Raw genomic sequence first — 13978 nt, 5'->3', positions numbered from 1 at the left:
GTCTAACTCAGTGCGACCCCTTCATGTTGGGAAATACCCCAATAGTTAGCCTGCAATACGCGGATGACATTGTGCCGCTCTCCCAAACGCCACTTGGTCTGCAGCGGCTGATCTCTCAACTAGTGCTATACATCTCAAAAGAACAACTTAAAAAAATCAAATGTCGTATGCATCTCCAGTTTCCAAAAAAGACGCCCCAAATTTGTTTGGAGGATAAATTCCAGCATTTTATCTCAGGTGGTCGTATACAAATGTTTGGGGGTCCATTTAGATCGCCAACTCAGCTTCAAACTGCATCAAGACCTTGGGCAAACAAAAGCAAAACAACTACAATTTGTCTTTAAAACTCTGCAGAAAAAACTAGGCAGCAGTTCAACAAACCACCTACTAAAGGTCATAGCAGCCAAATGTTTGCCATCCATTACCTAAGGTTCAGAAATGCCAAACACCAAGGATTCGACAACTTTAAACACAGCCCAATCCAGATTATTCAAGAAACTGTTCACAATCCCACATCACATCTCCCAGGCTCAAATACGCCTTGAAAACGGTCTAAAACACCAGATCCTGAAGCCTATATGCCGATGACGTGATCCTCTCGCTTACGTGCCCCCACACCTCCTTGCGGCACCTGTCGATGGAATTACGTGACTTTGGTGGCGTAGCAGGTTTTAAGGTCAATTTTCCAAGTCCCAGGTCCTTAACGTCTCGGTTGCAGCCGCTGACATGCAAGACCTCCAAAAGGACTTTGCCTTCCAGTGGATTCACTCCGACATCCCGTATCTGGGGATTTGCCTGGCTCCTACTACAGCGCAGACAGTCTCTCTCAACTACAAGATCTTAGTCGAGCAAACAACTAAATCGCTGTCTGACTGGTCCCGCTTGCAGCTCGCCTGGTTTGGTCGACTGGCGGCAGTTCAAATGACGGTCCTGCCGCGCATTCTTTACCTCTTCCAAATGTTGCCCTTGAGCCCTCCGGGTACCATAAAGAAGCTACATGGGCTGCTTACTAAATTTCTATGGGAACACAAACGTCCGTGACTTGCATCCTCGTTGATAATGGTCCCTCTTGACAACGGCAGACTGGGCTTTCCCTCACTTATGGCATACTACCAGACGGCTTGTCTGCGCTTTATTCTTGAATGGAACAGACCGCTCTCCTGCAAACACTGGTTATTTATGGATCAGGCGGTGGCAGGCCGCAATATTTGGCGCAAATTGTGGCTCCCTCGAAAACACAGAGTGTGGGGCTTATATTGGTCACCAGTGACATCGCCGACCATGAAGGCGTGGGATCAGTTGGCAAGGCGTAAGGGCTGGACCACCTTTCCGTCACCTATGACGCCCATTGTCGATTACCCGGACTTCCCGCTGGGCTGCTCGTCCCCGGTCTTCCAGCGTTGGAGGGAGGAGGGCTGCAAGAGGGCAGGCCACCTCTTTGACCTCGATGGCTTGATCTCGTTTTCTTCGCTGCGTCGGGGCCACTTTGCCCTCCACGAATCTGATGCATTTTCCTACTCGCAGGTAGCACATTGGGTCACTCAACCTCCTAATATGGCCGATATGCCCGGTCCTCTGGCGGCCCTAGAACGTTGGGTGATATGCAAAAAAGATGACGCAAACTTATATCTGACCTATATGCCCAGATTGTGGCGCGTACTAAGGCACCGCGCACTAAACGTACGTTCGGTGGGAGACGGAGCTGGGCCATCCACTGTCATGTAAAGAATGGGAAAAGGTGTTTTATCGCGCGCAGCATACTGCGTCCAATGTTTCAGGCGATGAGTCGGCCTACAAGATAGTGTCATACTGGTACCATACCCCAGTGCGGATTAAAAATTGGGATCCAAAATGCTCGGGTCTTTGCTGGCGGGGCTGTGGTGCTCCAGGCACCTTGACGCACTTGCTCTGGCACTTCCCGAAACTAGAGCGTTACTGGAAGGCGGTCCTTGATGACATCAATGAGGCCTTTCACATCACATTTCCCAGGGCTCCAGAGCATGTGCTGCTAGGCCTCCCACATCCCAAAGCGTTCCCCTTGCGTTCTATAAGGGGCAGGCAGATAGCTCTAGCCTTGCTAGCGGCGCGCTTAGTTATCCTTACACAATGGCGATCCTCTGCTTCCCCTGACCCGAGGGACTGGATTCGGTGGCTGTGACATTTGTTGGCCATGGAGAGACTGTCTCTGTGTGTGGATGGCAAGGGTGAGGTATATGCTGAGCTGTGGTAACCCTTTATACATCTTCTGTCTCGTGATCTGCGCGAGGTAACATGTCCCAAGTACTTGCAAATCTTACACCTTATCCCGGTGGTCCCCCAGGGTGCAGTCAAATAGGATCGGAAAGTCTGGAGCGTACTGCGAGACGGGAGGGACTTAGTGCGAACTAGGGGAATAGTAGGGACTGATGCGGAGGAAAGAGGTGGGAGGGGGGTTGGGGTGGAGGTGGGGGCGGGAGTAGGGTGGTGGGGGGAGGTATTATTGTTTAACTGTTTTGTGCTCTTTCATAAGAGTAGGGTGTAGGCCCTAAGGCTGTGTTTAATACTGCTGGATTGTGCTCTGCCGGCCGGTGGATGTAGGCAGCCGAGCTGTGGGATTTGTTGGTATACTGCTCAATAAAAAACGATTGATTCTAAAAAAACAGATGCTGGCTAGACAAGGAGCCCTGGCCAAATACTACTGGAGGATGAGGGCAGCCAAAGTAAACACACTAGCCCATCACTGCTTTGAGGAGGTCGAAAAACAATCAAGACCGGACAAGTCCATATTTCGAATTTTAAAGCAAACGCTTTCAACGCTAAAGCTCGAGGAAGCCTGGCATACATCAATGCCATACTATGCATTTAAACAAATCACCAATAAAGCCATCAAACAACTATCTCTGCAAACAGATAAAGCTCCATTGGCCAGTCAAAGTCATGCATGGATGGCAATGCCTACCTACAAACTGCTGAAACCTCAGCCATATTTACACGAGGGCTTCACAGATCAGTACAAGCGGAAACCAACCCTATTAAGACCGGGGTCCTTCACCACAAAAGATCTTACTCCACAATGACTACGGCCCTGGTCGACCACGGACTGCCGCCTCTGTGGAAATTGAGTAGAGTCTCTATTACATCTACTATGTATCTGCCTGGCTCTACACAATATGAGGAAGATCCTTTTACGGACAATCTTGAGAGTAGAACAATCAAGGACTTGCAGAGCGGCAGTCATAAAATGTCTCAGTGGTTCCTCCGTTCCACTGTCTTGTAAAACAATCAAATTCTTGAACGTAGCAGCAAAAGAACTTGAAAAAAGGACTCCGTGATCAAAGAATTTGACAAGAAGGACAGATGACCAGTATTCCATCATGCAGTCGGGCTGAGTCCTCCAAGGAACTTTTAAACCGCTCTATTCTCTCCTTTTGCCCTCTTCAGCACAATAACCTTACCTGAAGCAGGAGGCATAGACATGTTTACAATTCTATTTTTAAGACCTCTGGTCGAGTTATCTTTTTTACAAAGATTTTGGACTTTGGAATTAATTACTTCACTATTTATAAAAAATGGTGTGCTGCAATTTTTTATCTGGTTTACTGTGTTACATTGTATATCCCATTGTGGTATGTTCCACCCTTTTATGATTTTATGAAATCAAATAAAAGCATTTGTATACAGTTGACATAACATAGTAGCTGCATTATTATCACAGAGCCTTCCTTCTGCTTCTGACTGGGTTTATTACCAAACCCTACCTCAAAGAACGAGAGACTAGATATTCAAAGTGATGTCCTGGCACAGATTCTTTTATACCTCTACAAAATGATTGACCTCAGGTACACTTCCATCCCTGGTTACACCATTTGCCCTTTCCTCTTGAAGGCATATCTCAGTCCCGGATCTGATCATATCCTTCTATAGAATCCTACTTGTTATGTCAAAGACTCCAAGGAATAGGTCACTAGATGTTACTCAACTACCTCAAACACACCTAATGAAGTGTGTTTCTGAGCTGTGGAAACTGAGCACAGTATAACCTTACTGCTCTCTGGCTTCAGGATCATGGACACCCACTAGACTGTACCTAGAAGCTCTTCTATGTCTTCTTTGAAGAATCCTGAAGATCCACAAAGAAACTCTCACATCAGTGGCAAAGCGATCACATCTCCCGATTCACACAAGCCTTTCTATGGGTGCCTGTAGAGCAGAGCAGTGCTTTCAAGCATCTCGCCTTCATCCCACTGGCTGTCGATGTCATGAGAGCCACATTCTTCTGTCTAGAACTACATCGCTATGCGCAGAGAATGATTATGAATTCCAGACTGACTAAATCCCTAAACAGCCCTGCCTAAATCCCTCAACATCCCTCCCTAGTGAGAAATGCATGTTTGTACATTTCCCTGTGCACAAACATCCAAACACTGGAACACACAATTGGCAAGACCACCAAGAATTCTAGAAAGCAAAACCTGTTTCTAAATAGAGAAGTGCTTCATGATTTGTGTCTCTATTAGAGGACTGAACTTTCACTCTCCTTTTAACCTATGCAACCTAAGCTCCCCTGCTGCCCTCAAGGCATAGACAAAGTGCCACGAACAATTATTATTATAAGAGCAACCTCAGCCCCAATAGCAAAGATTTGCAGTATAACAACTGACAAACGACTGAACAAACTCAAACATTACTCTATTTGTCCTATGTCACTGTGCTTAAACACAGCTCAACTGTAACCTCTAACCCTTGGACCACTCACTCATTCAGACCTCACTCTGGAAACCCACAAATATGCTCATACAATGTTGCTCTATTAGCTAGCACTTTACCACAAGTGAACAACTAATGGGGTTACCTCTTACTTAATTGCCAGGAAAGGCTTCAGTGCTATTGGTGAATTATACTTGCTACTATTGAACCGAATACAATATTTATTCTTAAAATGGCCACAGTAGGCTCACTTTCCATTTCAGAGTGAACATCATTTAAACTCATGGACTGAAGCCTTCAGCTTTGCAGTGTAATGATAACCTTGGGAATAACCCTAGCATAAATGCTGTTGTACCTATTTCTGGTACATTACATGCCTTGTCGAGTAGTGATCAGTTGCTTGTGTTTGGAAAAGCCCTACACTAACTATTTCTAGATCTGATCCTCAGGACACCCCCGCGCCGCACGGCCTTCCAGCTCTGTCTGTGTGGCCCCTCCCTTGCTCGCTGCTGATCGTTGCTATTTCTGCCAAGTGCTCTGTGTGTTATTTCCCCACTTGTACTTCCCCCACTTGTTCCCCACTTGTTGCCTGTATTGCCCCTGTCTTTTGCTCCGTGACTTTTTCTTTGTGTTTCAGCCCCGGTTCCCTATGACATCCGCTTCCCGCCGCCGAAGATCGCGGCCCCGCCCACTTCTCTTCTGTGCCCTCCCCGCTCCTCCCTCCCACTTGTCCTTAAATGGAGACCGCGCGGCGTAGGTGAGTGTGACCTGTCCTCAGGACAACCCCGCGCCGCACGGCCTTCCAGCTGTGTCTGTGTGCCCCATCCCTTGCTCGCTGCTGGTCGTTGCCATTTCTGCCAAATGCTCTGTGTGTTATTTCCCCACTTGTACTTCCCCACTTGTTCCCCACTTGTTGCCTGTATGGCCCCTGTCTTTTGCTCCGCGACTTTTTCTTTGTGTTTCAGCCCGGTTCCCTGTGACCTCCGCTCCCCGCCGCCGGAGATCGCGGCCCCGCCCACTTCTCTACTGTGCCCTCCCCGCTCCCACCTCCCAGCTGCCCCTCCCTCCCACTTGTCCTTAAATGGAGACCGCGCGGCGCAGGTGAGTGTGACCTGTCCTCAGGACACCCCCGCGCCGCACAGCCCTCCAGCTGTGTCTGTGTGCCCCCTCCCTTGCTCGCTGCTGGTTGGTGCCGTTTCTGCCAAGTGCTCTGTGTGTTATTTCCCCACTTGTACTTCCCCACTTGTTCCCCACTTGTTGCCTGTATTGCCCCTGTCTTTTGCTCCGTGACTTTTTCTTTGTGTTTCAGCCCCGGTTCCCTGTGACCTCCGCTCCCCGCTTCCCGAATCCGGAGATCGCGGCCCCGCCCACTTCTCTTCAGTGCCCTCCCCGCTCCCGCCTCCCAGCTGCCCCTCCCTCCCACTTGTCCTTAAATGGAGACCGCGTGGCACAGGTGAGTGTGACCTGTCCTCAGGACACCCCCGCGCCGCACGGCCCTCCAGCTGTGTCTGTGTGCCCCCTCCCTTGCTCGCTGCTGGTCGTTGCCATTTCTGCCAAGTTCTCTGTGTGTTATTTCCCCACTCGTACTTCCCCACTTGTTCCCCACTTGTTGCCTGTATTGCCCCTGTCTTTTGCTTCGTGACTTTTTCTTTGTGTTTCAGCCCCGGTTCCCTGTGACCTCCGCTTCCCGCCGCCTCCCAGCTGCCCCTCTCTCCCACTTGTCCTTAAATGGAGACCACGCGTGCGCGCAGCGGGTGCGCCAATTGTGCGCCAAAGGCGCGCCAAAGGCAAGCCCGTCTGCGCCCGTCTGCGCCCGTCAGCGCCTGGACCGCGCCCAGCGCCAGGACCCCTGGCCCCCGAAGATGCCTGCCCACACGACGGACCTACGACGCTGCCACCCTCAACGCACTCAACGCCGGCCGAACCCCCGCCTGCTACCGAGCCACTCCGAAACGCACCCACGGACCCTTCACCTGCCAAGCCTGCAAATTCACCTGCCTCCGGACCTGCACCCGCCAAGCCGAGAACTAGCAGCAACCACCTCAAGTGCATCCTGCTCAACACCCGCTCCGTCCACAGACACGCCATCGAACTTTGGAACCTGCTCGACACAACCTCACCAGACGTCGCCTTCCTCACAGAAACCTGAATGAACGCCTCCTCTGCACCCGACATCGCTATCGCCATCCCACACGGATACAAGATCACCCCGAGGGACCGCGCCAACCAGACTGGAGGAGGCATCGCCATCGTACACAAGAACACCATCCGCATCACGACCGACTCCAACAACACCTTCTCCGCCGCCGAGCACCTCCACTTCCAGATACACACCGACCCAAAGACGACCCTCAGAGGGACCCTCGTCTACAGACCCCCGGGACCACGCACACAATTCAGCGAAGACATCACAGACTTCATCAGCCCGCACGCCCTCCCCTCCACTGACTACATCCTCCTAGGGGACCTCAACTTCCACCTGGAGAACAACAAGGACCGCAACACCGCCGCCCTGCTGGACAACCTCGCAAACCTCGGACTCAAGCAACTGGTCAACACTCCCACCCACTACGCCGGTCACATGCTTGATCCCGTCTTCTCATCCAGCAAGCACATCACCTTCAGCCACTCCACCGGACTTCTCTGGACCGACCACAGCTGCGTCCACTTCAGCTTCAGAAGAACCACGACCCACCACCACCCGCAACAGGTTCCTCACAGGAGCTGGAGCAAGATCACCGCCGAGCAGCTCACCACCTCCCTCAGCCAGAACCCGCCCGCCAGCACAACGGACCCCAACGAAGCAGCCCGCAACCTTACACAGTGGCTGACCGCTTGCGCAGACGACCTCGCGCCACTGAAGAACCCTCCCAGCAGACCCAGAAGCAAGAAAGTCACCTGGTTCACCGACTAACTCAACGACTCCAAGAAGAACTGCCGCACCCTCGAGAAAGCCTGGATCCTCGACCAGACCACAGACAACATGACCACCCTCAAACAAGCCACCCGCAAGCACCACCAGCTCATCCGCACCACCAAGAAGAAATCACTGAAGGAACGACTGGACAACAACGCCCACGACAGCAAGGAACTCTTCAGCATCGTCAAGGAGTTCTCCAACCCAAGCACCGGCAACAACGACATCACTCCTTCACAAGACCTCTGCGACGCTATCGCCTCATTCTTCCACTGCAAGATCGCTGACATCCACAACAGCTTCGGCGCACCATCCACACACCCAACCGTCGAACCAACTGCCACCCTCCGCACCTGGACCACGGTGATCACCGAAGACACAGCCCGCACGATGAACACCATCCACTCCGGATCTCCAACCGACCCCTGCCCCCACCACGTCTTCAACAAGGCCGACTCCATCATCGCACCCCAACTCCGGGACATCTTCAACATCTCCTTCAACACCGCCACCTTCCCGGAGAGCTGGAAGCATGTTGAGCTCAGCGCCCTACTGAAGAAACCAACAGATGACCCCACCGACCTCAAGAACTTCCACCCCATCTCGCTCCTCCCTTTTCCTGCCAAAGTCATCTAGAAGACCGTCAACAGACAGCTTGCCGCCTTCCTCGAGACGAACGGATCCCTCGACCCCTCGCAGTCCGGTTTCCGAGCCAACCACAGCACCGAGACCGCCCTCATCGCAGCCACTGACGACATCAGAACCCTGCTCAACAACGGGGAAACAGCGGCCCTCATCCTCCTGGACCTCTCTGCAGCGTTCGACACTGTCTGCCACCGCACCCTAGTTCAACGCCTCAGCAACACAGGTGTCCAAGAGAAGGCACTGGAATGGATCATCTTGTTCCTCGCCGGAAGAACACAGAGAGTCCGCCTCCCCCGTTTCGTTCCAAGGCCACCGTAGTCATCTGCGGCGTACCGCAAGGATCATCACTCAGCCCCACCCTCTTCAACGTCTACATGAGACCCCTTGCAGCCATCGCACGCCAACACAACCTCAACATCATCTCCTACGCCAACGACACCCAACTGATCCTCTCCCTCACCAGGGACCCCGCCGCCGCCAGAACTAGCCTACACGAAGGGATGAAAGACGTCACCGAGTGGATGAAGAACAGCCGCATGAAACTGAACTTAGACGAGATGGAAGTCCTCATCCTGGGACCATCGCCCTCCGCCTGGGACGACTCCTGGTGGCCCCCCGCCATGGGCATCACTCCCAAGCCAACAGACCATGCACGCAACCTGGGCTTCATCCTGGACTCCTCCCTCTCGATGACCAGACAAGTCAACGCTGTCTCCTCATCATGCTTCAACACCCTCCGCATGCTCCGCAAGATCTTCCGATGGATCCCGACCGAAACCAGGAAGACGGTCACCCAGGCACTCGTCACAAACCGACTGGACTACGGAAACACCCTCTACGCCGGAACCACAGCCAAGCTACAGAAAAGACATCAACGCATCCAGAACGCCTCCGCCCGACTCATCCTGGACATCCCCCGATGCAACCACATCTCCGGCCACCTGAGGGACCTGCACTGGCTCCCCGTCAGCAAAAGAATCACGTTCAGACTCCTCACCCACGCACACAAGTCTCTCCACGACCTGGGCCCCAAGTACCTCAACGACCGCCTGACCTTCTACACGCCCACCCGCCAGCTACGTTTGACAAGCCTCGCCCTCGCCGCCGTACCACGCATCCGAAGAGCCACCGCCGGAGGAAGATCCTTCTCCTACCTGGCGGCCAAGACATGGAACTCCCTCCCCACCCACCTTCGGCTGACCCAGGACCATCTCGCCTTCAGGAGACAACTCAAGACCTGGCTGTTCGAGCAATAGCAGACCCCTTCCCCCAAGCGCCTTGAGACGCTTCCGGGTGAGTAGTGCGCTATACAAATGCTATGATTGATTGATTGATTGATGATTCCATGAATTAGGCAAGTGCTGAATCACAAAACATTTTGTTTTGGTGCTAATATGTGTATTTTTAGAAATAAGGCATTACTGGGTGAAAAACACCCTTTACCACAGTATTTTGAAAACAAACTTGTGAGGGGTGGTGATGTATGACCGGAATATTTGCCACTCATTTCTATGTTGAATTTTGTTCTGCTGTGGGTATGTTTATTGTTAGTTTTGTGCTGCGTTATTGCATTGGTTTTCTCTTACATTGTGCTGTTGCTATTGTCTTACCTTCTGCTTTGCTCCTATTTTACTTTGTATTATATTGCGTGGTGCTTTGTTACTTACTGTAGAAAGTCAAAACATTTACCGCATTTCCAGACAAAAAGCAGCACATCGGTTAACAATCCCAGTGACAAACACCCACTTGCCTCTGTCTCTGGGGTTAAATATCGCTGTCCAATTTCTCAACTAATTAAGACACTAGCCAACCCAAATCCGTGGCAGTGGCGTTTTAGAAGTACCTTATAGTACATTTCTGAAATTTATGTTAAATTTTACTAAAGTGGTAAGAATAAATACTGTTTTGCTGTTTTATTGAGCAATTTTGTCTGTAGCTGGTTACTGCCCCGTGGACCACGATTATAGATTAACATAGGCGAGCTAATTATTTCTGTAGGGTTGCACTTTACTACAGCAGTATCACATCTTAATAGCGCGGGCAGCCGTAAAAGACACGCCTAATATAAAACCGTTCTGCTACAGTTGAAAGTCCTCTTCGTAGAGCAGTGTGAGAGCATCGCAAGGGAAGAGGCAGGAGCCTGCAATCAAGGTGGGTAACACAGTATTTTTAAAATGTGATTTATCATTGCATCAAAGGCGTAGAATCTACAAACGCGTTTAGTTCATCTAAATGTTTTGCTGAAAGGGTTTCCGTTATGCACTCTTACATTTACAGTAGGGATCTAGTGTACCTTGCATACACTATTATGCCATGTTAAAATTATAAAATTATATATATATATATATATATATATATATATATATATATATATATATATATATATATATATATATATATATATATATATATATTCAATTGATAACATTTGCATGACTGCAATTTTCTAATATAAATACACGTTAATACTTTAGCAACCTGATCAGTATTTGTTATCATAATATGTATTTTATACTGGGTGCACTCAAATCCAAAACTATAAAAGAGATACAATTATAAACATGGCAACCTGTATTCTTTGAGATTTAAAATGTTTATAGTGATGGATGGATTACCTAAATGATTGTTTGATGTGTTCTTAAATTGCGTAAACTGTTGGTATAAAAATACCACTAGGGCCGGCAATTGGGATCTCCCTAGCAACATTGACATATGTATTTGTACATCCTGCTCGGGTGTTTTGCCGCGTAGTTTAGCAACCTTTCACGCAGCCTTTAGATTCTAATGACTGCTGTAAAAATCACCATGGTATAATGTTTTTTTGCAGGAGGCAAATATCAAAGTAACAGTGGGGTTCTTTAATGTGCGGTGACACACTAATATAGGACTTTCATCTGCGAATTCTGTATTTATGAATAGTGAAAAGATGCAGATGGTAAATTAAATACAGTTCTTTATATGTCTGCTGTTACATAGGTAATAACAAGGGCCTTCTTAAGAGTTTGATAAACAATCAGTGCTTAATTTGAACCGGTGGTATCCGGTGCTTAGCACCAGCACTTAATCACCAACTCAGGTGCTTTTTAGGACTCTCAATTAAGGACACATTAATTTACCAGGAGTTCAAGTGGTTTGCCCAGAATCGCAGGATGTTAAGCCGATGCCGAGACTTGAGCCTAGTTACCCAGCTCCGAAGTTGGCAGCTCTGGTCATTACGCCACATTCAATCCCAACTTTGAGGGTTAGTAGTTTGTTCCGTTTTGGCCGGTGCTAAAATGGGAAGTGGCCTGGTGCAAGCTGCCACTTGGCAAGAGCCCCGGCACTTATCTTTTTACAAATTAACCACTGTAGACAATATCATATCATTATAAATAATGCACTTGTAATACGGCGGGCAGGTTATCCGCCATGTTTGTGATGGACTATCCTGTCCCCCAAACTCTTAAAAATGCCCTAAGTTTTAGTTTTAGAGCCTGCAAACTTCACCTCTTGTCCATAAAACTGTGGCGCAGTAGGGGGTTGGATGTTGCGACCGTAACTCTCCGTTTTATGACAGCAGAAATAGGAGTGTGTTGAGAGCCTAACAAAAGTGGCCTTGGTTTGAAAAACTCACATGTTCGAGAGATAGTGCTCGGTATCTCTCAGTGATTGTGCTAGTTTGTACCAGCGTTAACTGGCCTATATTAAACAGGCAAGTCGGCCATTTTGCACTATTTTAGGTCACGGTGCACAGACGTAAATACTGGTCCCTAAATGTACATATCTAGAGGGGAAGACCAGCTTGTATGTGTGAATCAAAAATGGTAAGTCTTGATGGTAAAAATTATGCCTTGCGTGTTGCATTGCAGCAGAGGAATAATACTAGTTATGCTCTGGACAAATAGTCTATTATTGGGAGTTGTGAGAAGAGGTACTCACAGCACAATCAGTGTAATGTATATGTCCATATAGTGAGAATGGTATTGAGAGTGGATTAACTCATAGTGCATTGCATGAATGTTTTTACACCATTGAACTTTGGAATTGGTCTGTTACCCTTGTGAGAAAATTAAATAGTTTAAGATAATGTGATGAAAAAATGGAACTTCTGTCTTCACTTGGTGGATATACTACCATGATATATGATGTTGTATATACGGACGCCTTCAGGCTCAATGAAATACAAGATCATACATTACATGTTGCTGGTAGAATCACAGTGCTGGCTTTTTTGTTTGTTGGTGTGCTGATGTCAGCAAAAAGTGATTAATGCAGAGGAGTATTAAAAGTTCTCTGATATACTTTACCTTTGATTGTAAAAACTTAAAAGATCCCCATTGTTGCTTGCTCCAAAACTTTAAATGTTCATAAATTAAGAAATGCTTTGTTGTGTGCTATCAAACATTATGATGAAGAGATTTTTTTAAATCAAATTATGCATTATACTATATTCTCATATACAATGGTGGTGCTTCGGATGTAAATCTCTCAAGTGAGTTTTGACATCCATCAGAATTCAGCAAATGGCATATGAATAATTCCCCAGCATAATTAGGGAAAATACTACCCCAACTTGTTTTCAAATATTCAAACTAAATGCTGGAAAACACATTGCAAAAACTGGGAATGATTCCAAAACCAATATTTCTGGTGCCAGATCATAATAGACCAAACTATTGGCCAACTCCTTTAGAACTGCCCTCCTGATGATATGGGTTCTCACCACCAAACATTTCATATAGAAAAGATGATAAAAATACATGTGAGTAAACAGGGGTGCACTACAGGAGGATTCATGATTTTGTAATGGACAGCCTTTACATCAAATACAATAGGCCTCAACACGTAGTTCAACATTCCAACATGAGGACTGGACTACTGCAAGATACAACTACTGTATCCACAAATCACCATACCGGTTGAGGACCACTAGGAATTTGTAGCCTTTGAACTTTATGATGGAATGCTGTCTGTTTTGGTGGATCTTCTCCCGAAGTCAGTGCAATATAGTTCTGTGAGATTCTTTAAAGAAATGAACATTGAAGTCAGTGTTTTAGCTTGTGGAAATGAATTGGTGCTTGATAGCACATACATCATTTTGTTACTATTAAGATTTTGATTTACAGCCAAGAAAACGTTGTTTGTGTATACCTTATGATATTTCTGTATATTTTCTATGCATCCAAGAATCCTATATACTTTTATATATATCTGAGAATATTTCTAACTTTACCAAATTAGAAGACCGATTATGCATGCTTTCAGAAGGGAATTTCTCTGCCTTTAACAGCAATACTGAGCCACTAACATAGGCAGCAATAGGTTTGCTGTATTGACCGACTAACAGATGATGATTGACTTAAAAGCTTTCAGTGCATGAAATAGTTGTAGGTTATGTTGGAGGAAGCATGTCAGACCAAGCATTGAGAATAATCTCTTTAAGTGGAAAATGTGAGCACATCGTATGGAACATTACTCTTAAATTGTATTTCTTGTTGGGTATTATGTATGTGCATTTTGCACTCGGTGGGGAATCTTTTAAACTACAACTCATTTGAAAATATTTAAGCTTAACAAATGACACATTGCTTATATAAGATCTGAGGTTAGTGCAATCAATCTTGAGGCAAGGAAACTAAAAGTTAATAAATGGCTTGATGTCATACTTTTCTACAATACTTTCTTGCTTTAGGAAACTCAGTCTGTTGCATCCTGTGAATTAGATAACATTCATTACTTCCATAAAGAGGC

General features: G+C 47.6%; 1 protein-coding gene across 2 annotated transcripts in view; it reads left to right on the top strand.

The window, feature by feature from the left end:
* The window catches only part of SI (sucrase-isomaltase), a 645776-nt gene that overhangs the window by 16598 nt on the left and 615200 nt on the right, over window positions 1-13978 (top strand). Inside the window, exon 1 of one of the 2 annotated variants that reach the window (XM_078665618.1) lies at window positions 10214-10399. The exons of the other annotated variant lie outside the window; for it this stretch is intronic. The gene's annotated coding sequence lies outside the window, so the exon portion shown is untranslated. Of the gene's footprint in view, window positions 1-10213; window positions 10400-13978 lie in introns of those variants that run through there. 2 annotated transcript variants of the gene reach the window in all.

The sequence above is a fragment of the Lissotriton helveticus genome, chromosome 11 (assembly GCF_964261635.1).
Source record: "Lissotriton helveticus chromosome 11, aLisHel1.1, whole genome shotgun sequence".
Taxonomy (NCBI): Eukaryota; Metazoa; Chordata; class Amphibia; order Caudata; family Salamandridae; genus Lissotriton; species Lissotriton helveticus.
Note: the sequence above shows the minus strand (reverse complement) of the source record. Positions and strands in the feature narration are given on the sequence as shown.